The sequence below is a fragment of the Schistocerca piceifrons genome, chromosome 4 (assembly GCF_021461385.2).
Source record: "Schistocerca piceifrons isolate TAMUIC-IGC-003096 chromosome 4, iqSchPice1.1, whole genome shotgun sequence".
In the NCBI taxonomy this organism is placed as follows: domain Eukaryota; kingdom Metazoa; phylum Arthropoda; class Insecta; order Orthoptera; family Acrididae; genus Schistocerca; species Schistocerca piceifrons.
In genome coordinates, this window is record NC_060141.1 from 538858533 (window position 1) to 538885057 (window position 26525).

Here is a 26525-nt window from a genome sequence, read left to right on the forward strand (position 1 = left end):
GTGTTGCTGAGGCATCAAAGAGCACTGAGGTACGACCAACAAGTCTGGTTGGCAAAGATAGGGAAGTCATGTCAATCGGGCGTCAAAGACCAGTCCCACAGAACGATGAGTGTCTACCACATTGAGGGACTTGCCATCAAGTACAGATCTGGGTAGGGATGGACTGTATGGCAGCAACGGAATTACATAATGTAGGTCTTGGCAGCAGCAAACTTCAAGCTATGTGTGAGAGCCCAAGATTTCACTTGGTGTATTACTCCCTGCAATCTAAGTTCAGAAACAGAAACAAACCTGAAAATCATCAGCATACAAAGAGTGTGACACCATAGGCTCTGCAGCCACCACCAGATGATTGATAGCCAATAAAAAGAGAGAGAGACACTCAGAATAGAACCCTGCAGATCTCCATTCTGCTACATATAGGAGGTGCTTTTGGAGGCATCAACCTGTACTTGAAAAGTATGAGATGAAAGAAAGTTTCAGAAAAAAATCAGGAGTGAGCCATGGAGCTGGTGGCGCTGGTGGCGCCAAGTGACATAATTAGCTTTGTGTAGACCAAAGAAGACTGCAAAATGGTGTTATCGCTGGGTAAAATCAGTTTGGATAGGACTCCAGGTGATTTAAATTATCTGCAGCAGAGCGTCCTCGGCGAAAATCACCCTGGGTCGAGCCAAAAGGTCCTAGGATTCAAGGATCCAATACAGCCTTCGACTCACCACACATTCAAGTAACTTGTAGAGGATATTGCTTAAACCGTTTGGACGATAGCTGCCCATCTGAAGAGGCAGTTTACCCTATTTCAAAAGTGGAATGAGACGCTTTCTCGATCTGGGAATTCCTTCTTGCTCCAGAGACGGTTAAAAAGGAAAAGTATATGACGTCTGCTACGCACCAATAAATTGCTTAAGCATTCAATTGTGTACCTGGTCCAGCCCAGGAGCCATGTCAGGGCAGACAGAAAGGGCGCTGGCTAATTCACACTCTCTAAATGGGGCGTTACAAGGCTGCAGGTGATGGGGAACGGAAGCTAGAGGGAATTGTTCCAGACAGTGTTTGAGAAGCATGCGGGTGATCGACCGCCACTGAGGCCTTGATGAAATGCTGTGTAAATTGCTCAGTCTGGGATGGTAAGGATAACACCATTCAAGGAAATTCCTGAGGCACCTGTAGGAGGATGTCGGCAAAAAATGTGCCAGATCTTTGCCCATATTTGGGAAGAGGTAGTATACGGCCCAAGGCAGCGACTTATCGTTCCCAACAAATCCATTTCTTGTATTTGATAACACAATGGACCAGGGAATGAAGCCATTTACAGCTAAGAGGTGGTCAAGAGATTGGATACCGTTTGTAGCGCCAGAGGACCCGATGGCGGTCTTTAAGAGCCATAGCAATTTTTGAGGATCCACCAAGGGACGATCTTCCGGCGGGGAGAACCCAACGAAGAAGGAATCACCAAAGCAGCTGCCACGAGTATGGTGTCTGTCAAACTCTTTACACATTCATCAATGTTGTCTTGTGGTGGAGCAGTTGGGATGGCAGCTGAGAAGGCGATCTGTATTAGTGACGCCCTGCGTGGAAGGGTGTCCAGGCAAGTGACGCTGGAGGAATGATAAGACAAACAGGAGACGAACACTGTTGCATAAATCGTCATTAACTCTCCCCTGAATGGAGGGGAGGAATCCAGGGCTATAGATGGAAAGATCAATGACCAAGAAAGTACCGTGTGCCACACTAAAGTGAACAGGGGCTCCAAGGTCGAGGAGGCAGAAATCCACCTCTGCCAGCAGGTCTCCAACAATGCTGCCCCAGTCAGTGACTGCAGTGCTGCCCCACAGAGGGTTATGGGCTCTAAAATTCCCAAGGAATGGGACGGGGGAAGGAGCCATCGAAGGAGGGAAAGAAGAGCAGGAAGTGTAGGAGAACAACACAGGGAAGGTAAAGATTGCGATTTATTACTGCACGGTTAAACGGATTGGAATTGTCACCGCTTCCAGTATAATATGGAGAGAGAACCAAGACCTAACAACGCCCATGTGGACCAAAGGCTGGCAAAGGGCCAACCTGTTTCTGGGAGAAGGCTTGGAAACCACAGAGTCAGCAACTGAGTATCTACAAAACGAGATTCCTGCAATACAATACAAGCTACAGGGCAGAGAGAAAGTAGGTGGCAATTCAGAAAGATGACGATAGTAACTATTACAGTTTCATTAGAGGAGTGTAGTACAAGAGTCCTGATGGATGTCGATTGTGCCAGAATCGAAAATTCTGCCGAATCAATGTCTGTCCCTGGGAAGGACCAAGCGACATTCATGAACGTAAGACCAGACCCTGACTGAGAGCGAGGGGGCGATATGGTATGTTGTGGTGGTGTGGGAGGGGGGGGGGGTTCATCCTGAAACTTACGCATCTTCTAATTCTCCTTCAGAGGGCGAGAGAAAAGCAGCAATATCAGGATCCGAAAAGAATAAGTGGCCTTGAGGCCCAAAGAGGGTCTTGCAAATGACAAGAAATAACAGGCTCCTTGTCCTGAAGACGCCAGGGAAGGGGGCACCTAGAGGGAGCCCCCTCCCCAGCGGGTGCCAGAGAAGAGTGTTTCTTTTCCTGTTAAGGAGGGGTGGTTCCATGGTAAGAGGGTACTAACAGGGAGGAGGAAAGGGAAGGGGGATAGGACGGAGATGAGAAGGAAGGAGGAGGAGGGGAAATGCCACATTAGAAGCAAGACGGATGTTAAAGATACTGGGTAGAGATGCTCGAATTTCTGCCAGGCCTCAGATTAGGAAAGACAGTCGAGAGTTATGAATTCCTGAATCTTCCTTTTATTTTTTACAGATAGGGCAATCCGCCAAGTGAGGAGTGTGTGGGCCAGGACAGTTAATGCAATTTGTGAAGACATGTGACCAAAATGGAGACAATGGGAACAGTGCATGGGAGGTGGGATATAGGGCTTCACATCCCAACAGTAAACATAACTTCGACATTTTACAGAATGATATCCCCCTCAAAAGGCAGGATGAAAGTGAGGATATTAATGCAATTGTCCTTAGAACCTCTCTGGACTCGCTCAATGAAACGAATGCCAAACTATGTCAGATTAGTCCTGAGTTCCATGTCATATCGAAGAAGGAGGTCTGTATGGCAGATAAAATCGTGGGTCTTATTGAAGGACTGATGAGGAGTTGTCCTCACTGGGGTGTCTCTTAAGCGCTCACAAGCACAAAAGGAAGCTGATTGGCTGGAAGAAGAGATCTTAATCAGTAGGGAACCAGATCATGTCTTACTAAATGAGTCAATTTCACCAAACTTGTCTCCTATACTTTCTCCAAGAAAAGAGCAGTTAGGCAGCAGTGAAAGGCGAAAGTCTCCCTGTCTGCCCTGGAATCAGCCAAGTAATGGGGAAAGGGTTTTGCCCCAAGCAGGTAGGTTGGCCCTCCTCCCAGGGCATGGCTGGGGAGGAGAAGTCAGAGAAAGTCAAACTAGGAGCAGAGAGAGAACCGTCCTGTCTGACGAGATGGCGATGGGAGAGCAGCCAGAAGTATGGAGCTTAGTGCACTTCATATGCAGACTGTCCACCCTGGTATCACCCACTCTCAGGAGCTCACCCCCTGGGCGCCACCCAGCAATGGCAAGGGCCGCCTGGCACTTTTCCTTGACATACGCGATTTCTGACAGCTCAGATACCAGACGTATGATCCATGTGTTGTCAGGGAGCTCAGCCAAATGGGTACATAATAGCTCCAGCACATGGACTGGCTACAAGAGTTGGTGATCTAGGGAGGGAGGAGGGTCTACAGTTGGAAAGGAGGGAGGGAAGGATGGAGGGATGGTAGGGAGGCGAAAAGAAAACATGCTGGAGACACTAGGGAGGGAATTTTCCTTCAAATGTCTCACACTATGGAAACAATTTAGAAACGGAGGTCAAACCCAAAGGAGAACCAGGAAAAACCGAAAAAAGGGAGAGTGGAAACACGAGACAAGAGCAAAATACAATAATTGGTCGTCATAGAGGAAAACACTGAGGGAGGACTAGAGGCGCGCAGGAAAAGTAGGAGCCAGGGGAAGGGAGTGCAGACGAGAGCAGAAGAAAGCCCGTAATTGATCGGGGCCACATACACATCACTCACCTGTCAGAAAAGAGCTGTGGCCCCTGGGGTTGGACTTGGCACTGGTCGACAGAGTTGTTGGATGTGCTCCTCAGGAGTATTCTGCCAAATTCTGTTCAATTGACGCGTTGGATAGTCAAAATCCCGAGCTGGTGGAAGTTACCTGCCCATAATGCTCCGAACGCTCTCAGTTTGAGACCTCATTGGCCAAGGTAGGGCCTGGCAAACGCAAAGGCAAGCAGGAGAAACTCTCGCCATGTGGACGGGCATTGTCTTGCTGAAATGTATGCCCAGGGTGCCTCGCCACGAAGGGCAACAAAACAGGGAGTAGAATATCGTTCCACTGTGATGTAAGGGTGCTGCAGACGACAATTAAAGGTGACCTAATGCGGAAAGAAATGGGACCCTAGTCCATTAGTTGTGGTTGTCGCAGGGTATCGTGGGTGACATTCATGTTGCTATCCCACCACTCTCTGTGGCGTATCCAGAAGCGTGATCGCTGGTCGCTAGGTCTCAGTTCGAAGCAGGACTCATCACTGAAGACAATTTCACTCCAGTCACTGAAATTCCAGGCCAAAGACAGGGCTTGGAGTGATTGTACTTGGATTTTCAAGTATAAAAAAGCATTTTATCTTGAAAATGTTCAGTTTCTTTATCCCTTGAGCTGTAGACACGAATCCTCTGAGTTAATTCCAAACAGTGCTACACACGAATTCCTTCTAAAAAGAAGTCATATTTCACTATGAGACTGCACCATATTACCATTAGATAATATTATGTATTGATTTGAGAAGAAATCTGAATAGTTTCAACAAAAAATCTATCGATTGTATGCATTATTTTCAAACCAATATTTCGTTTCCGCAACGCTTGCTTTAAACGGCTGTACTGTGATGAAACATTCTTAGGACATGTTCAATGGATTTGTAGACGTGAAAAATCTGTGCGGTGATTTAAAATGCAGCATGATGTTCGGAATACTAAAAAAACGGGAGTAAGCTACATGGAAAGACGGGTAATAGACAATATGTAAAAGAACCAAGAGGGAATAATAACAATGGGAGACCAAGAACGACGTGCTCGGACTAAAAAGTGTGTAAGACAGGGATAGAGCCTCCCTCTCCTATTGTTCAATCTGTACGTCGAAAAAGCAATGACGGAAATACTCTCTAAGACAAAAATTCACACTTGCATCAACGGAAAGTGCAAAATTGTAAACTTTGGCAGCCGATGGAGGACTGTCATGCTGCAGCGAAATTTCAACACGCAGCTGGCAAGGATGGTAAAAAGGGACCATGGGACATAAACTCTTTGCCAATTTCATCCCAGGAGTTGGACAGCAACTATCGTCGATGAAATGGCTTCCATTCTACAGAGGAACTTGTACGGGTTCAGGACGCAGGTGGAGGAACTTCGTCTCTTATCTCAGGGTAGACCACTATGTCTGTATCTCCAGGAGACTAATTTCCGTCAACCTACACCCCTGAGCTATGAGGCTATGTCCTACACAAACAGGATGACCCGAGTGGAGAGAGAGCTAGAGGAGGCGTAAGTATTTTCGTCAGTGCCGACTACCACCCCTCGCATATCTCGCTTACAACGCCTTTACAAACAGTTGCCGTATCAGTTGACGTGCGTCATCCATTAACAATACGCTCCCTTTGTTTGTCCCCACATGATGTGCTCAATGAAGAGGCCCTAACTGGCCTTATTACACAGCTCCCCCGTCCCTTTATCTTCTGTGGTGATTATAATGAACACAGTGTGGTTTGGGGCTGTGCTACTACCTGCCCCAAGGGTAGAGCAACTGAAAAGCTTCTCGTATCATTATGCACATACTTGCTAAATATGGGACAGAGCGCGCATTTCTGCGCAGCAACTGGCCCGTTTTCTGCCACTGATATCTTACTTTGCTCTCGAGTTCTTGCTCACACCTTCAATGGGAAGTGGTCGGTGACTTGCGCGGAAGTGATCACTTCACAGTCTGGATTCACCTACCAGGTGGAGTGGAACGCCGCGATGGGTGCTAGGTAGAGCTGACTGGACACTTTATCGCCAGTTGGCCCAATTTGAACATTGTGCCAAGATCGAGGAATGGGTCGATCATATCACCACAATGATCCACTGCGCTGGCGAAGCATCCATTCCCCAGGCCATGGGACAACAGAAGAGGCAACCTGTCCTTTGGTGGAGTGACGAATGCCGCTCTGCAATTAGGACTAGGCGTGCCGCTCTGTGTCGATTCAAGTGAAGGCCAACTGCAGATAATCTTGCCGTCTTTCGGGTGGCGAGGGCAAAGTGTCACCGAATTATTCGAGAAAGCAGGAAGAGGTCGTGGCAACAGTTCCTAAACCATCAATCGTTCCACTAAGAGCTCCATTGTATCAGGAGAATTTGTGGAAAAGGAGGACAATGCCTCATGAATGCTGCAATGGGAAATGACACTCTCCAAACGAATCCGTGAGACATTGCCCAGACTATGGCGGCCTATTTTGCCACAGTTACTGCAACATCCAGTCAGGATTCAGGTTTACAGCGCCATAGAGCGGTTGCTGAGAGTGTAGTTTGGACTTCCAGTCCACTTCTGATGAAGATTACAACTGCCCATTTTCCATGTGGAAGCTTCTGAATTGCTGAGGCTCGTGACACATCCCCTAGTCCCTGCTTTCTGCTCTTCACTCAGATTATGCGGAACCCATCTGGCAACAACTTTTCCCGTCTTTAATTTTTCAGTTATGATTCTGTAAACTGAAGTGACAGTCATTCTGGTCACATATACAATTTCCTCGTTTGTTTTTCGTCGACCCTGTCTCAAAATGCCATCGCCAGCTACGTAAAAGTTCAGGTGAAAGTTACAATGTAAATCTTAAGGCCTCAGTTTGGAGAAATATGACTGTAAGATTACTACCGTGGTCAAACGAAGCCACACTTAATACTCATCTTGTATAAGGCGTCAGCGCTGCATGGATGCAAGGCGTCCCTTGAGATGGTAATTTTTAAACAAACAGTGGGGTGGCGTATCCGGTACATCATTTCAGGTTGAACCAGACTGAGAGCAACGTGAAGTGGAAGTCAATACAACCTGATGAATTGCGGTGTCACTAGCCAACGATCGGACGGCCACAAAGTTGCCCCTTTCCCCAGCCGGAGGCCCGCACTAGCTGGCGGACGTGACGAAGGCAGACCCCACCAACCGACCGACACACCCCTCACACCACTCGTCCAACAGCCAATGTCCTGTGTCGGACGGATGCGGCTTTAGCTCAAACAGTCCAACTCAGCTCTGACATGGGAACCCGACGCCACAAAACAGCTCGGCTCTAACCGTGCAACTCCGCTGTCTCAGACCAACTGCCTTCCCACCCAGAAACACACCACACAGCCAGCACTTCCTCCTAGGCAGACTTCGACCGAAGACGCTTACTGAACGAATAATAAATCGATAGCAAACTCGAGCCAGTGGCGCCAGACAAGACCCAAGCGAAGTAAAATATGGCGCCCCGGCTCAGGAGTAATCGGCGAACCGCTCGACATTTGACTAGGAGCGATACCATTATACAGTGATGTTGCCAGGGATGGGGTAACCATGGCGTCAAGAAGGCAGTGGTCGACCTAGAGAGACGACAGAATGTGAGAACCGAGCAATGATCAAAGAGCCACTCACAGCCCCGAGTTTATCATTATCATCGATCCGATGTTCAATTGGTGCTTCAGTGGCCACAATGACCATTAATTGGCTGCTCAGATAAGGGGGGCTGAGCTCGCGGCGCCCATTGCGCCTACTACCATTGGCCTCTGTACACCAACAAGCCCATTGGCAATGGTTTCGAGCACATTCGGCCTGAACCGGTAGTAATGGTCTGGGGTGCAATTTCACTTAATAACAGGACCCCTTTGGTTGTCATCCACCATACCCTTAAAGAACAGCGGTACGTTGAAGATTTTTTACTCTCCGGTTTGTTGACCTTCATGGCAAGCCATTATGGGCTTACATTTCAGGAAGGCAATGCCTGCCCGCGCACGGCGAGAGTGTCTGCTTCTCGTCTTTGTGCTTCCCAAACCCTACCTAGGCCAGCAAGGTCGCCGGATCTCGTCCAACTGAGAACTTTTGGAACGTTATGGGCAGCGTTTTCCAACAGCTCGGAATTTTCTCGATCTAACTTGCCAATTGGAGAGAATTTGGCACGCTATCCGCCTGGAGACATCCAACAACCCCATGAATCAATGCCAAGCCGAATAAATGTTTGCACAGGATCCAAAGGTGGACCAGCGCCTTATTGACTTCTTCAATTTGTGAAGCTCTTTCCCTTGAATAAATCGTCCAAATTTTGTGAATTTGTAATCATTTGTTTGTCTGTACACGTACATCACATGTAACAATTTTCGTCGTATTTGGATAATTCATTCGTCGTGTGCCGTTTTCTTTTTTCTTAGAGTTATAATGAAAAGTGACTATTGTAACTTCGAAATGAGCTTGAACGCGATTGTATATAACCTTCACAGCGCACTAACACCTTCACAAATCGATTTTTTCATGAATTAATCAGAACAGGAAGATAAGCTTTCAGACCACTGAAAATCACTATAAAATGTTAACTGTTGAAAAAACGCTGAAATACTACACACCAAGCGAACAACACACATCAATACACAAGCAAAAGCCCATCTTTTCAATAATTATCTTGTTTAGTGCCAGTATTCAAATTGCGACGGTCATCTCAAAAGCTCTGCGAACTGTAAGATAGAACTGAAGAAAATAATTTATTTTACAAAATACCTTTGCAGGTCTTTAAAAAAATGGCTCTGAGCACTATGGGACTTAACTTCTAAGGTCATCAGTCCCCTAGACTTAGAACTACTTAAACCTAACAAACCTAAGGACATCACACACATCCGTGCCCGAGGCAGGATTCGAACCTGCGATCGTAGCGGTCGCGCGGTTCCAGACTGTAGTGCCTAGAACCGCTCGGCCACTAAGGCCGGCGCAGGTCTTAAATGTAGTATGCATTCTTGCTTATGACAGCTTCTCGACGTTATGGTAAGTTCTGTATTCAGGATAGGGCACCTTCGTTGTTGAGGTGCTTGCTTACTCGGATCATATCAAAGCTTCATCATTTGTATGAAAATGTTTTCACGAAGTAGTCCCTTCAACTTGGGAAACAAATCTAAATCTGGTGGGGTCTTACTAGTACTGTACGGTAGGTGGGGAAATATTTCCCATCCATATTTGTCGAGCGCTTCTCTCATAGTAAGGCAACGTGCAGTCTTCCATTATCGAGCAAAATGAGGACACCACCGCAAGCATGCCAGGCCTCTATTGGCGAGTATTCGTGCGCAAAACATTTTGCAGAAACAACCTGAAGTACGGGACTGTTTCATGCGTTCCCTGGGACACACTATTTGTAGCTATGACTCCATTCATGTCATACACAAAGATCATCAGTTTCAGTTTTGTTGACGGCGGAATTTTTTCAGGCATGGAGAGGCGGGACTTTTGCACTTTGACGAGTCATACTTCATATTCCGATGCCTCTTCTTTTGTCTTTTTCTGCTTCTTGTTTCTCCCGGCTTCTTGAGATCTCTTGTGAAGAGACACGATACAAGTTGCGTAGTGGTGTTGGACAATCAATGAAGTTACACAACAGTTAATAATTTAACTTTTGAAACTGTCGGTTTATTTGGATTTATGGAAAGAAAAATACTTTCATACTCTCATGCGGTCAGCAAACTTCGTGCAACGTTTTGTGTGTGCATTGGGCCTCACTGCGTTGCAAATCATTCTAATGAATTAAGTTGCTTTACAGTGTTGCTAGGCAACGTAATCAACACGGTGATACGTGTCTCATTAACACTAGACCTGGATATTTTGAATAAACTTTCGCTTCTTTTTTGTCAAAATCAGCACTTGTTTCAAAATTAATTTCCAACTTCGTGCATTAAGTCTAAATGCATTTGTAACAATTGTATACGATTTACTGGACAGCTTAATCACGTACTGGCGTGTAACGTATTTCAAATCGAGCGCTCAGGTTTCAGTTTTCCCTAATGGGCCAAACTACTCTTTTGTATCAACGTGATGCGTCTATCTCGCGTAAAGTTTAAATGAAACTAGATTTACTCCCCATTCGGATCAAGATCACAAAATAAAATTCACCACATACGTCAGCGAACTGTACACGCGCATTTTGGCACTGGAAGTGATAACTCCTCTCAGCGTAACAGCCACACATAAATTCACATTTTTTTATGCATACAAAATTCGAAACACCTTTATATTAAACAAATAAATTACTAATTAAACATTTCCGATTCCGAATGAACCTGTAGAATTTGTATTTCATAATCAATAATATTTTATGGCCTGAGAGAAATTATTAGTTTGCTAAAACGGGTTCAGATTACAGTCAGCTCGTGGCTGGACAATGACATCACAAATTGACACTTGCTTGGAATGAACGAAATACCTGTACTGAAAAATACTGTCCGTTGAGTAATTTACTGACTTTTATAACAAATTTGGTGCCCCTTGCATCGCTACATTCAGTTCTGGTTCAAAATCTCGTATCCAGGTTTCATGACTTGCAACAATTTCTTCAGAAACTGTTCTCCTTCTGTTCGATAACAGAGAAGCAGTCCTTCTTTCTGCGATTGTTTTGCGACGTGCTTTCTGCTCTTCACTCAGATTTTGCGGAACCCAACTGCCAACAACTTTTCTCGTCTAATTTTTCAGTTATGATTCTGTAAACTGAGGTGACAGTCGTTCTGGCCACATATACAATTTCCTCGTGTGTTTTTCGTCGACCCTGTCTCAAAAGACCATTAAAAAATAATCTGAGGGTTGTAGTCTGTTGCAGTTGATGGCCTTTTACTTCTTGGGTTGTCCTCAGTGCTAACCCGACCTTCACGGAAACGAGCAGACTACAGTGACTGTGCTGCGATTCGCTACACAATTGTGTTCTTTCCACGTAGTAATTCGATTTGATGTAGGAACGCTGGTCACAGAGTAATGGGACTTGACTCGGTTTCAGCTTCCATTTTAAAACTGAATAACTCACGACAGAGTCACGCGAGCCAGCAAACACATATACGACAGTCACGCTAAAAGTCTCGCTCACGGCTGACATGAATTTCAACTTGATTACGCCACCGTAACGGTCACGTATGCGCTTTTGAAATATTCCTCATAAATAAAATACTTACTTGCAAACGAAAGAGTACTGGAATGAAAGAATGTTGGCTGTGCAGACTAATTGTGAGTTAATTAAGATTTACTCATGAATTTTTCGATGGAAAGAAATTTACTGTATTAAATTACGTTTCACATTTGTGGTACTCGATTAAATAAACGTTAATTTTAGAATCAGGAACTTATCCCAGGTAACAATGATGTACGTCAATAGTGAGGCCTACTATACACAAACTACATTTATACAACACACGTAACTGTGGAAAAACTAGTGTTTTTTTAAAGAGTCCATGAGATTTACAATTTAAATTAGTGATGATTCTTTGTGGCAATCTTACAATCTCGTGATTCTGGAGTGGTCGAAATAATCTTGTGGCGAGATCGGTAAGCGGCGACAACGGCCCAAGTCTGCTCTATATGTGAAATATGCAGCTCATTAATATTGTGCTGCGGCATAAACCGTTATCATAGTTTCCTTCCCTGCTCACTACAAAACCACGAGTGTCACGCTTGCGAGAAACTCTCTTGCCGTTAAATCGCATCCCCGTCCTGCAGCCGAATAGTGCCGGTAACGACTTGTCCACAGGCTAATTCTCAGTTCTCTGCGACCAGGGCGCATTCGCGCACCGCTAACTTTCAGTGTCATTGTTGTGGAGACGTACCTGTCCAGACGTTTACATTTGCTCTGTGGAATCCCTCTGGACACAATAAGATTACAAGCACAGCACTGACGCGTTACTGATACTGTATTGCAGCTTTCAGACTATCTTCCTGTTGAAGCTGATTTCATTCACAACGCTACAGAATTAATCACTTTTTCCAAAGCCTTGCCAGCCATTGCGACGCGTAATTGTGGAATTTCGCTCAAAGGTGCCTATAACATTTCTCTGTAATATATGAAAATGATATCTGTTCTTTCTGACATGTCGGAGAGAACAGATACCATCAGTGACCATGCAGCTCTCTTAGAATGAAATGATAATTTAATCAAGTCCCTGAGCTGTCGACAGGCGTCGATATACATCAATGGGGACAGTTGAAAATGTGTGCCCCGACTGGGACTCGAACACGGAATCTCCCGCTTACATGGCAGACGCTCTATCCATCTGAGCCACCGAGGACAAAGAGTATAGTGCGATTGTAGGTATTTATCCCTTGCACGCTCACCGTGAGACCCACATTCCCAACTTAATGTCCACACACTACATTCGTAGTGCCCCTGCCCATTACACTGATTACTCGCGACAATTTTACCAAGTCCCGCAAGAGTTCGGGCAATGCGTGTTATCCAGCACAGAAGAAGAACGTCATGTCCGAAAGTACAGATACCATCTTCATATATAGTTAACGCTAACCGGCCATTGACCTTCTTCTCCTTCTGTGCTGGATGCACACGCATTGCCCGAACTCTTACGGGACTCGGTAAGATTGTCTGCCGCTAGTAATGAGTGTAATGGGCAGGAGCACTACGAATGTAGTGAGTGGACATTAAATTGGAAATGTGGGTCTCACGGTGAGCGTGCAAGGGATAAATCCCTGCATTCGCACTATCATCTGTGCCCTCGGTGGTTCAGATCGATAGAGCGTCTGCCATGTAAGCAGGAGGTCCCGATCGGGGCACATATTTTGAACTGTCCCCGTTGATGTATATCAAAGCCTGTCGACAGCTCAGAGTCTTAATTTAATTATCATTTCATTCCTCTGTAATGGTGCGCAAGCGTGGCGCCCTCCGACGTGCGACGTCATCCACGGGTTCGGAGACGCATCAGATAGCAAGATGTCGATACAAGCAAAAAAAAAAAAAAAAAAAAAAAAAGAAAGAAAAAGGAAGGGAAGGTCTTTACATCTCGTGTTACCCATATTTCATCCTTCTATTGACGCCTCTGTGATGGAAGTCAGAACCGCTACACTCAGCGGTGAAATCACGCGGTTTTGTTATGGGTGTTCGCAAATAACATTCCAGACACTGCGGCCGGCCGTTGTGGCCGAGCGGTTGTAGGAGCTTCAGTCTGTAACCGCGCGACCACTACGTCGCAGGTTCGAATCCTGCCTCGGGCGTGGATGTGTGTGATGTCCTTAGGTTAGTTAGGTTTAAGTAGTTCTAAGTTCTAGGGGACTGATAACCTCAGATGTTAAGTCCCTTAGTGCTCAAAGCCATTTGAACCATTTGAACAAGACACTGCGCCGCTCAGAAGGCCTAAAGGGGGCGGCATAAAGGCGTCAATGAACTCACCCCTCCCTTGGATCGTCGATTAACATACATTTAGTGGTCGAAAACGACAGCTCTTAGTGTGATGAGCAACAGGAAGTAGTTCTCGACAACCCTTGAATTTGCTGACATCCTTGGACTATCAACCTCCCCTAAAAACATTGTGGAGCTGCAACCCCATTGAATGTGGTCTCATCCCTTTCGAGTGCGGTGCGACCGCATTTTTGCTTTCGTGTACAGGTTGGAGCCGCTAGGGACCGTTCAAAACCACTCGACGAAATTTGAATGTGATCCAAACCAGCGAAGGATACGAGTACTTACGCTTTTTCAGGCCTCCTGTTTTCCTTCCTCCCGTGGCATGATCACGAGGGAGTGCAACATTAACATATGCGTGAAATAAATGGTAAAGGGTCCCTCTAAGACCCCCAGTTCGACAACACCCCAGCTGACACCCACGAACCTTTTTTAAGCACGTTCGTTACAAATGTACCAGTCAGAAATTTCGAAACTAATTCAACGTCATGGTTGCTCTAGCTCCTGAGAGTTAAGCCTAGTTTACACGACGACACTAGGTTGCAGGCAACTGCGCTACCGGCCAATGCGCATGCGCGCCGCGCGTTTGCGCAACTCGTCGGTGAAACTAAACACTCGGCGTCTTCCAACTTTGGCGACACTGGTTGTATCAGTTTTGAGGTTATGTCTATTCGTAGAGTGTAGACCAACTGATACATGAAGTGGGGAACGAAGAATAATGTTCGCTTTTTGGATATCTATGCTTTGCATAGGTGTTTGTGAGATTTTAGTGATGCTGATTACAAAAATAAGCAACATATTGCTGCCGCTGAGACCGTCATGTGTGATCATAACATGGATGGTTTGATAGTATCTGAGCTACAGAACAAAATTTATTCAGTTAGGAGCTCATATACAACTGAATTTTTAAAAAAAATACAAGGAAGTGTAATTGTAGCTGTGGCAATGCTCTCGTCTACAGGACTAAAATCTCATTGTTCGTGTTGGCCAACTCTTTGTTAAGGAATATTATTGACAGGATGGAAGGCTATACAAATTCAAGAAGCTGCATTCTTTATTCAATATCCATCTGTTTAAAACGTAGCTGCAGTGCTCCCCATTCACATATGTTAGAATTTTGAAATATTGCCTCTGTATAGATCTATCTTCAGGAGAGTAGTTTACAAACCATTCCCTTCCTAATGCGGCCTGCTTTGAATAATTATTGTTGTTAATGTTAATAATTATCACTTTTAATGTTAATAATTATTGGTATTAATGAATAAGCGTCACCAACTAAAACCGTATCTTATAGCATGCCGAGTGTTCTCGATTTTAGTGCATGCAATATGATATGAAATTTCAGTTCTGACGACAGTGCTTCACGCATTACAGTACCGTTATACCTTACCGCATAACTGAGTCTATTTAGAAGAAACGTGAACAGTTCTGGTGACATTCTAAGATAATCAAAAGAACTTCTTGGATCTTCCGTTATAAATTATTTCAGCAAGGATGCTGAACAACCCAGCTGACGTCTTTTCTTCATCCAGTCACGAATCGAAACAAGTTTCTTTTTTTTTTCTTATGCAGCGATTCCACACAACAAGCTTTAACTCCATCACAACTCGTGCGACGTGTAACTGCCAAAATTTTCGTTTCAGACACGACGAAACTGAAGTGTATACTGGTGTCGCCGTGTCTAAACTCATATATGATACCACCTGCGTGCAACTCATTCCACGCAACAAGTGGCGCAACCCAATGTCGTCGTGTAAACTAGGCTTTAGGTAACGCCTTCGACACCCTTCGGTGGTGTTTGCCTACGTATAAATGCAGCCTCACAATGTTTTTAGAAAAGGGTGGAAAGGTCCTGCTGCTCATCACACTCCGACCTGTCCTATTCGACCTCAAAATGTGTGGAAATCAACGCCCGAGGGAAAGGGGTGGCTTCATAGACTCCCTTTTTTCCACCCAGAGCTTTTCGTGTTGTTTCTGACCGGTGGTGTGTCTGAAATGCTTTGCTCGGCCGCCCATAATAAAACTAAGTGATTTCAGCGCTGGACATCGCGATTGTGGTCTCCATTGCAGAGCTGAAATGTGGGCAAGAGGAGCTGTTACGACCCTCCCATCATGTGACACGTCACGGTGACGTTGCGCAGAATCGTGGTCAAACTTGGGGCCAATGTGACATCATTAACTCACCACACACCTGAGCTGCGGCCTTTTTACCGCATGTGTCGACAACTTGCCGTCTGATGCGTAGCCGAGCCAGAGGGTTAGATCGCAGGGTGCCACGCTTTTGCACCGTTACAGAGGAACGTTACAGCCACCTTTGAGCCAAATTACAGACTTGTGTGTGGCAATTTAAGACAATTAAGGGTATTGAAAAAGTGATTCTTCAATTTTGTTGCTCAATGTTTCTTGTTAGTTATGTTACTTCTATAGTGCCAGTTGTGATAGTGATCATAGTCTGAACAGTTTGCTGTATGACTGCTCGTTGGCTGTATGTTGTTTTTTTAATACATTTTTTAAATTTATATTGAACCTGTGTGACCATCTCCTAGCGTTACCTTAGAGAATTATACTCGACTTTGCGTCCTAGCTGCTAATATACCAGGCCCATAAGAAATGGCATCTATATTTTGACCCTTATTTGATTATTTGGTAAACAAATTAATTATTTTAGAAATGTGCGCAACGGAAACTGGTGCGAGTTTCTCTAAGATAACGCGTTCTGGGGTGGTTGAATTCAAAGCCGTCACTATAGCAGCTGGTAGCCTATCTAAATTCCAATTGTAGATTATTTCTATCTTTTATTAAATTTAGAAGCTCGAACTGAAAAGGCTTGCCAGGTTTAATTGAACCGAACAAGATACATCCTATCCATGTATCAAGTGACTTGGGGAATATTTCTTAATTGAAGTGCTGACTCTCATTTAATACATTTTTTTTTCTCTGATATAAATATTTTAGAAAACACGTTAGAATTTTTCTTCAGTTACAAAACTTATGTCTGAATGAGCGTTACCTCTCATGGGTAGAACAATGACAAAACGAAAACACTACAAGAATAATTTCATTATTGTCTCATAACACAAAAAAATACATAAGTAGGCCACACCGTCATTAGCGGAATAATCGTCATTCATTCCTTAAGACTCACGTATCATCATGCAAGAATTACACCACTAGAAATTTGGGGTAGGCCACTGCTGAAGGTAGAAAACCTCTATCAAAGAAAAGATTCTGGGCAAAAATGATGTACTATTGGCGCCAAAATCAAGTGCGAACTGAACTCACAAAGAAAGTACCAAAAATAATTAAATTTTGCGACAGAAATTTCTCGATCTACCATCCGATACGCAATCTGCACTCATTGAGCTAAAAGTGAAGCTTATAACTCGGGAAATAGCTACATGAACTGATGGTTACTGTTGCATGCTCACTACCACAAAGCAAAATTTCACGAACACATTTCAGAGAAAACTATTGCAAACAAATTAAAACCGTAACCTGTACCGATGAAGGTATTTTGAATACGTGCTATGAGCATACCCTGTCGTGAATTTTTAGCCATATTACCTCATTTCTATCTCACCAAATCTGCGAGCTGCTGTGCTCCCGCGTCCGGTCCGTCTCATGGCTGGCCCCACAGTGCTCTCCACGCGCCAAAATGCACCCAATGTTCCTATTCAAACGCGGTGGTGGGGAGACTCACCTCACCCCCGCACCAACTTTGTAACCTACCCTCGTGCCTGTTTTCATCTTTGCTTGCTGCTCTGGCTTACCTGCCGTTATTCTTGTAACGTTGGCAATGACTGGTATTCCCTTAAACTGTTCCCTTTGGTCCATGCTCCCGCTACATTTGACTTCCATTCATACCCATGCACACTCATACAGCATGGAACAAGGAGTATACATTTAAACGGCGTGTGACCTCTTTGTGAAATGATGAAAAGAAATAAACAAATGCGTTAAATATTCCTTTCACCCAGCGAAGTATTGAAGCTGCTAGCGATCAAAGAAAAACTTATATCTCGATATAGAAAACATAATTACTTCCTACTGTAACCTGAGGCAAAACGAAAGTAACGCCTCAAGTTAAAAATGCTTCTTACAGTAGCAGTTCCGTACACAAAGGTGCTGAATCCAGTTCACAGCTCAAATTTATTTACAGACCAGAGACCCGCTAGGGCTTAGTGTCTACGGCCAGACAACTTGTTTGGTGTAACGGTGTTTTTGTTTACGGGCCTCCTCCGTAGAGTTACGATTAAAATTCAGAGAACAACGTTAGGCATCTGAATACCATGACTTTCATGTACATAAATAATTTAAGAAGGGCACGCCAGAAAAGGTCTCAGGAGGCGCGAATGTTATCCGCTCCATATTTAACTGGCGTTTGAAGTCACATCAAGTGACAGTGATGGAAACTACTAGCTACCGCCCACAAGACACATCTCTTGTGTCACCTTTTCCCTCATTTCCCTTCCTACCACTTAGACATTAACCCGATACGAAAAATCTTTTCTTGTCAGCTTAATATCTGACACGTTCTACTTTGAAGGTAGTTTTGGAAGCTGTGCTAACTCACGATGCCCCCCCCCCCCTCCCCCCAGCAGCGGCAGCTCTTGCTGGCTGGCACTAGATTTGAGGAACCAAAGTATATGGATGATTCCAAGGATTTATACCGTTCACCACTACATGGCAATGGCATGGTTATCACACCTGCGGAGAACTTTGATTCGTCGTAGATCAGTCAGATTTCACGAAATATTTAGAAAATTTATACACAAGCCCTCAGGTATGCATTGTAGGTCCTGTTGAGGAAGTCGGCAGTAGCTGGGCGGTGCAGTTGGGCAAGCGCAGTCAGGTGGCCAATATGTGTGTAAGTTTTACCACTAGAGGCAATGACATCTTTCTCATAATGGCTGGGGTATTGAATTCATCAGTGTTCACTCACTGTGCACTAAATATTTATACATTACACACATAAACCTTCCTTGTGAATCAATATATGTGTTAGTGCAAACTATATCTAAATCCCTACAGTAGTTCCTGAGATCAGTCCAAATACACACAGATAAATCAGGGTCCCCAACTTACGCATTTGAGCAGTCCAAGTCCACCCCACCCATTCCACCTCATCAGGGCTACCTCCCCCTCCCCCCCCCCACCTGTATTTCCTTACCCCCCCTACCTTTTTTCCCTATCCCCTTTACCTATCAACCTTTAGACTCACCAGTACCCCCCCACTCAGCCCTCTCTTCTGTCCCAACAGCCACTCGTACGCCATCGGTTCTGCGCATCAGTTCTCCATCCTTAAACACCTCATTCCTACCGTCCTCACCGTCCTTAAACAACAGAACAGACTCCCTATGCCAGGGCAGGTTCTTCCGTTTTAATGCCAGGAAAGTGCTTCTTTTAAATATTAGTGTTTCAGAATCACACTTAAATGAGCTATTATTGTGTTGCATATTAGGTTTTATTATTAATGTTAAGTGCGAGAAGTTGCATCTCTTGTGTAAGTAAGAACTTCCACTTTATTTTCACCTTTAAAAAGTTTTAAATTCGTTGTAAATATCTCACGTTTCTGTTTCTTATTTCTCTTTTCATTTACTTTTTGTTGCCATTTGGCTAAAGAAGAGCATATTGACGGCATCGATGAAGCCCTGCCGGCCGGAGTGGCCGTGCGATTCTAGGCACTTCAGTCTGGAACCGCGTGACCGCTACTGTCGCAGGTTTGAATCCTGCCTCGGGCTTGGATGTGTGTGATGTCCTTAGGTTAGTTAGGTTTAAGTAGTTCTAAGTTCTAGGGGACTCATGGCCACAGACGTTAAGTCCCATAGTGCTCAGAGCCATTTGAACCATTTGTTATGAGTATGTGGGCAAGACTTAGGGATAGGTTTTGTATCCCACCTGGATAGGCGGTGAGTGGGTCTGCTCCTGTACACTGAAAGGTAGGCCGAATGTAGGAAGCGAATGGCAGAAGGAAAAAAATGAAGTACTTCGGTACTGCTTGTAGATTTTACAAGTTTACTGTAGTTTTCTTTTCCTTTATTGTTATTTTGACAGCTTATACAAAGGTAGGCCGGCAGCAGCAATATTACGCCGCTCTTCAGCCACAGATAATACATTTATTTCAAGTTGAGACATCGAAAAACGAAAGAACACGGTGGATAGAAAATAGTAGACACACAAAATACATGAAGTCGTTCACAGGTGTAGCGTCCAAAGAAATACGCGCAGCACTCGGACACTAAAAGAGACGACAGAAACGGCACATGTGAACGAAGGAGTACAATTGACAAAACACAGAATGACTAACACAATGGCACACGCAAAACACTGGTGATGATCTCCGGTGTGTGAATGTTCCTGTTACGTGTACAAGTCCGGGGACCTGCCAAAAGGTGAGACGTGGGGGAGGAGGGAGAAGGGAGGGTGTAGATTCCAGTGGCAGAGGAGATGGGAGGGGGCGGAAAGAAGGTAGGGGGTTAGGGGAAGCCCGGAGGAGAGCAGGGAGGGAGGAAGGGAAGAGGGAGAGAGGTGAGAGAGGGTGCCCTTGGGAAAAAACCACAGGGGGTGGATGGGGAGGATCAAAGTTGGTAGGAGGGGTAGATGGAAGGGAGGAGGGCATCATCAGGGAGGGGCAGTTGGTGGAAGCCACTTTGGGCGAGGGTGTGGAGGGTGGAGAGATGGAGAGCAGGTGGGATGTGGGAATGCATGAGCGGCAGTGGACGGGGGTGGGAGAGGATGGGAGGGACAAGCAGGTGAGGGGGATCAAGTTTGCGGGAGGTGTAGAGGATCTGTATCTGTTTGAGGAAAAGGAGGAGGTGCGGGAACAGGATGAGGTCATAGAGGATCTGTGTGAGGGATGGGAAGCGGATGCGATAGGCGAGGCAGAGCACATGGCGTTCGTGGATTTGAAGGGATTTATAAAATGTAGGAGAGGCGGAGATCCAGGTGGGATGAGCATAGCAGAGGATAGGGCGGATGAGGGATTTATAGGTGTGGAGGATGGTGGAGGGGTCCAGACCCCATGTGCGGCCAGAAAGGAGGAGATGGAGTTGGGAATGTGCCTTGGCTTGGATAGTCCAGAGATGGGGGGTCCAGGAGAGGCGACGGTCAAGGGTGACGCCAAGATACTTGAGAGTGGGAGTGAGGGTGATAGGACGGCCATAAATGATGATATAGAAGTCGAGGGTGGTTTTGCATACAATGATCGCCTAGGCCTTGGTAGGATTGACCTTGAGCAACCACTGGTTACACTAAGCGGTGAACCGGTCAAGATGGGATTGGAGAAGGTATTAGGAGCGTTGCAGGGTGAGGACGAGGGCAAGGAAAGCGGTGTCATCGCCGTACTGGAGAAGGTGGATGGGGGGTGAAGGCAGCGGCATGTCCGCCGTATACGGAAGGTATTGAACAGGGGAGAGGACGGAACCTTGGGGCACACCGGCGGAGGTGTAGAAGGTGTAGGAATCCGTGTTATGGATGGTGACATAGGATTTACTATAGTCGAAATTGTGATTACATAATGGTTACTTGACTTTGGCTAAGATGAGCACATTGGTGCGAACCCGTACAGGTATCAACGCTAACAGCTACTAGTAGTTGGACACACTATCAATGAAGTAACTGAAGTAACGAAGTCTGTAATGGCTAGCCTCCTATGAAGTAGCAGCTAAGTTGCTTGGTCGTCGTCTCGGAATCAAATGAGTAGAATCTGGAGCGGCGCTCGTAGAGCTGCACAGCGCCGGCTAAAGGGTGCTGTCGTCGGTGTCGGTGTCGTAGTGCCAATTTGTCGCAGCTATCGATACCACAATAGGGACTTTACTGGCACATCAACACGTTACGTGAATCAACAGCGTCTTCATGAGATTGAGAATCTATGAGAAAGAGGGCTGAAGAAGGTGTTAGAATGACGTGTAATCACTTAGAAATCTTCCTATAATACCAACGGAGAACCGGTCATCATAGGACAGAGTGGTACATTTCAGTAAGATTGTTTTCCACATTTTGGTTTGTAGTATTTTTTAATTTATGTCCTACAGTGCGAGAGACATTTTAAACACCCGGTAGACTACTGCACGTAACGATATGGGAGGGTACCTCTCACGCCAGTTAGAAAAAATGCAGTAACTCTAAACTAAACAAAATACTACTTCGTAAGTTAATTTTTTATGCCGATCAGAGAGGATGAACCAGCTAGAAAACACCTCATGAAAAGCAGGGCCCCATGCTACAACCCGTATAACACTGCGGTTTTGCATTCGTCTCAGGGTAACTGCACCTAAATCTGTGATCAACAGGTCAAACCATCCGTCGTAGCTTTGTCGTTCTAATCCTTCGCACCGAGTGCCGTAACCGGACGCGTTAATGATGCGTGAGTGAGAGGCAGGATCTCTATTCTTAAAACATAGAAAAGAAAAAACAAGTAGTTAGGGAAGTAGAATCGCAGTCGGCAAATGCAGATTTGTCTGGATAGCTTGGGCGGTAACAGTATTGTCCGTGAAAGACAAGGTCCTGAGGTCGAGTACCGATGCGGCACATACTTTTAATCTGTCAGCGAGTTTCAAAACAGTGGACACTCCGCTGCAGAGTGACCTTCATCACTGCTTTGTATTATGGGAAATTCCCCTAAAAGAAATTCGGGGTTGCCGAGAGCAAAGTTTCTCGTGGAAACAGTTAAACTTAGGAAAATTTGCCTTGATATTAACCGTATCACAAAGCTACCACTTATTTTCTTATGAAAATTTCATTGACTTGTATAACAAGTCAGCCGGCCGGGGTGGCCGAGCGGTTCTAGGCGCTACAGTGTGGAACCGCGCGACCGCTACGGTCGCAGGTTCGAATCCTGCGTCGGGCATGGATGTGTGTGATGTCCTTAGGTTAGTTAGGTTTAGGTAGTTCTAGGGGACTGATGACCTCAGAAGTTAAGTCCCATAGTGCTCGGAGCGGTTTGAACCATTTTATAACAAGTCATTAGTTTGTTAATTATTATGCTTCCTGTGCTAGCAGCGAAGATCTTCTGCCAACCAAGTGTTTCGTATTCGTATCGACTTTTCACCACACTCTTCCCTTTTAGTATATTATTTCCTTCGTTTGAACGTTTCTTCATATTTCGTGTTATATTTTCGGTAGAAGTAGCACGTCATGAATTCGTTTAGTTCAGAAACTTTTTTACACGATGAAAGAATTAAGAAGACATTAATTCATTAACTGCTTTCCTTCAGATAAATCAGTATTCATCGTGTGCTTTGTTAACCGCCAGAGACTAACACTTGCAGACCATAGAATCACAACACATATTGTGATTTATTGGACAAGGCGAGAACTGCGAACTATTCTTGTTAGTACCAGATAACATATTCTGTAGTTCGTTTCTTTTTAAATTACTTTTGAATGGTAACGACATAAATTATAATTTGTCTCGTAAATCTCAACGCTTTCACACATGGTACTTGCTACAGGGAGCGCTAGTAATCGGGTAGTATCAATTAATTGCCTCTGATGGCACGCGCTGTCCCATTACTTATCTGACTCAAGGCCCACTAATCTCCGCATGTTGTAGATGTGACGTTCTTGAGTGTATAGAGGAAAATACACTGACGGAAAAAATCGCAATACCAAAAGATAATTAATTTAGAGTAATGAAATATCTGGAATACATTTATCTACGTAACGTATGAAAGTGATTAATGTTGCCAGATAACAGGTTAATGTAATCGGGAGATAAGTCATTGCAAGCGTGAAATACCGGTATATGAATAACCGGTATGATCGTCAGAATGTTAAATGTAAGCATGCAAAAAGTGGTTGGGTTGGGTTGTTTTGGGGGAAGAGACCAAACTGCGAGGTGCAAAAAGTGCCTGTGTTTTGTACTACAGGTGCCGTATGTTAGTTTGTGGGAGGGAGTTCCCTATCTGGTGCACTTGATCGGTCAATACAGGACGGTTAATGCTGTTTGCGGAAGACGCTATAGTTGTCGTCCGATGATGTCCCATATGCACTCGATTTGAGACAGAACTGGTGACTGAGAAGGCTAAGGAAACCTGTCGACACTCTGTTGATCATGGTGAGTTACAACAGCGGTATGAGAGCGAGCGTCATCCTGTTTGGAAACACCTCCAGGAATGCTGTTCATGAATGGCTGCACAACAGGCCGAATCACCAGAATGCGGTACAAAAACGCAGTCAGGGGGCAAGGGGTAACCACGGTAGTGCTCCTGCTGTCATACGAAATCACAACCGAGACCACGTGTTCAGCTGTAGATACGCAGACAGAGTGGTTGCGGGCCCTCAACTGACTTCCCCCTAACCAACACACGGCCATCACTGGCACCGAGGCAGAAGCAGCGTTTATCAGAAAAGGCAACCCTGCCCACCAATGGGCTCTCGCTTGACACTACTGAAGTCGCAAATGGCGGTGGTTTGGAGTCAGTGGAAAGCTCGCCTCAAGGCGTCTGGCTCGGAGCTGTCCTTGAAGTAATCTGTTTGTAACAGTACGTTGCGTCACAGTGGTGCCCACTGATCCTCAGATTGCTGCTACAGGGGCAGTACGACGCGCCAGAGCTATATGCTGGCCACGATGGTCTTCCCTCTCGGCAGTGCTACGTCGTCGTGCGGATACCCGGTCTTCTTGCGACCGTGCTGCTAGTCACCATGTACAGTGGCTACATTTCTGCCAAGTAGCGCTATTACATGACCTCGTTCAAACTCAATGAGGTGTTAATAATGGCGTCTTCGTCACCTTTCAGGTATTCTTGACTAACATCAGCTCACCACGTCCAGTCTCAAAGGTGACTAACACTCCTGACCGTTACAGAGTCTATTTCAAGCAAACCTGATGTGCACCCTCATAATGGCGCTACTAGCGCCACTCTTGTGCGACTGACGTGAAACTTGAATAGAAATCATCTTTCAGATATAGAAACACAACTGCCAGCTTTCAATTATGCCGCACAACTCCTTGTTGTTGCCATTTTTTTCCGTCAGTGTAAGAAAACATTGGTTAAGCTGTACAAAACTCTTAAACAATATGAAAAAAGTTTGTCTGTCGTATGTTCCTGGTTCAGATCATTGCGTGAATCACGATTAACACGCAACTCCCGACTTGTACATATAACTTGGAAGAAAATTGGAAATTTGTGGATCAATCTGCTGAGGTCATCAGTCCCTAGGCTTAACCACTACTTAATGTAACTTGAACTAACTTACTCTAAGGACAACACGCACACCCACACCCGAGGGAGGACTCGAACCTCCGACAGGGGGAGACGCGCGAACCATGGCAAGGCGCCTGAGACTTGGAAACTATCGTATTATGAGTGTTGTGGACTGGCAAGACAGCCAATCCACAATGACGGGTAGCCGAAAGGCACGCGTTTAAGCTTACGCAGGCTGGCGTGAGGTCTGAAACAGTTAAAGGAGTTGAGTCTAGTAAATAAAGTACGGAGCTTCTGGAATACTTAACGTTAATCCATAATTGGTGAACATCGGTCTGACGGTACATGCATCACAAGATAAATATCAAATGATAATGGCGCCTTGCTAGATCGTAGCAAATGACGTAGCTGAAGGCTATGTTAACTATCGTCTCGGCAAATGAGAGCGTAATTTGTCAGTGAACCATCGCTAGCAAAGTCGGCTGTACAACTGGGCGAGTGCTAGGAAGTCTCTCTAGACCTGCCGTGTGGCGGCGCTCGGTCTGCAATCACTGACAGTGGTGACACGCGGGTCCGACGTATACTAACGGACCGCGGCCGATTTAAAGGCTACCACCTAGCACGTGTGGTGTCTGGCGGTGACATCACAATGAGAGCCTGTACAGGGTGTTCCAAAATAACGATTACAACTTCGATCATGTATAGGCCTATTTAAGAAATGGTGATTGGTAGAAAGGTGCAGTTTGCGGCAATATGTCCACACACACACGCACGCACACACACACACACACACACACACACACACACACACCAAAGTTAGTTATTGACGAAGATGGTTATCTTCTAACAGATGGCACAATGTACGGAGTGGGCCGGCCGCTGTGGCAGAGCGGTTCTAAGCGCTTCACTGCGGAACCGCGCTTGCTACGATCGCAGGTTCGAATCCTGCCTCGGGCATGGATGTGTGTGATGTCTTTAGTTTAGTTAGGTTTGGGTAGTTCTAAGTCTAGGGGACTGATGACGTCAGATGTTAGGTCCCATTGTGCTTGGAGCCATTTGATTTTGTGTGGAGTGGGTGGTACAGACCAAATCTGACACTTGGGTCCAGTGCAACTTTCGGACACGTTACAGACGCACATCACCATCACGTCCGATCGTCATAAAGTGGCACACGTGGTTCAAGGAATCCGGAAATGTGAAGAGGACTAGTTCTGGGCATCCTAGCTAGGAAAGTGTCCAGACCCTACCCCATCAGATTATTTCCTTTCGGGGTTTGAAAACGGGGATTGAAAATGTGATAGCCATTGGGGACCGGAGTGCGGTTGTAGGGTAAGGACTAGAAGAAACGGTTACGGGAAATCACGAGCTTGGTACTAGAAAAGAGAGGAAAAAGACTGATTTCTGCAATAAATTTCAACTAGTAATAGCGCATACTCTGTTCAAGAATCACAAGAGGAGTAGGCATATTTGGAAAAGGCCGGAAGATAGGGGAAGATTACAGTTAGATTACATCATCGTCAGACAGAGATTCCGAAATTAGACACTGGATTGTCAGGCGTACCCAGGAGCAGATATAAACTGAGCTCACAATGTAGTAGTGGTGAAGAGTAGGCTGAAGTTTAAGAGATTAGTCAGGAAGAATCAAGTTGGAAAGAAGTGGGATACGGAAGTAGTAAGGAATGAAGAGAGACGCTTGAAGCTCTCTGTGGCTATAGATGCCGCTATAAGGGACTGCTCAGTAGGCAGTTCAGCTGAAGAGGAATGGACATCTCTAAAATCGGCAGTCACAGTTGGAAAGAAACACATAGGTACAAATAAGTTAACTGCGAAGAAACCATGGGTAACACAAG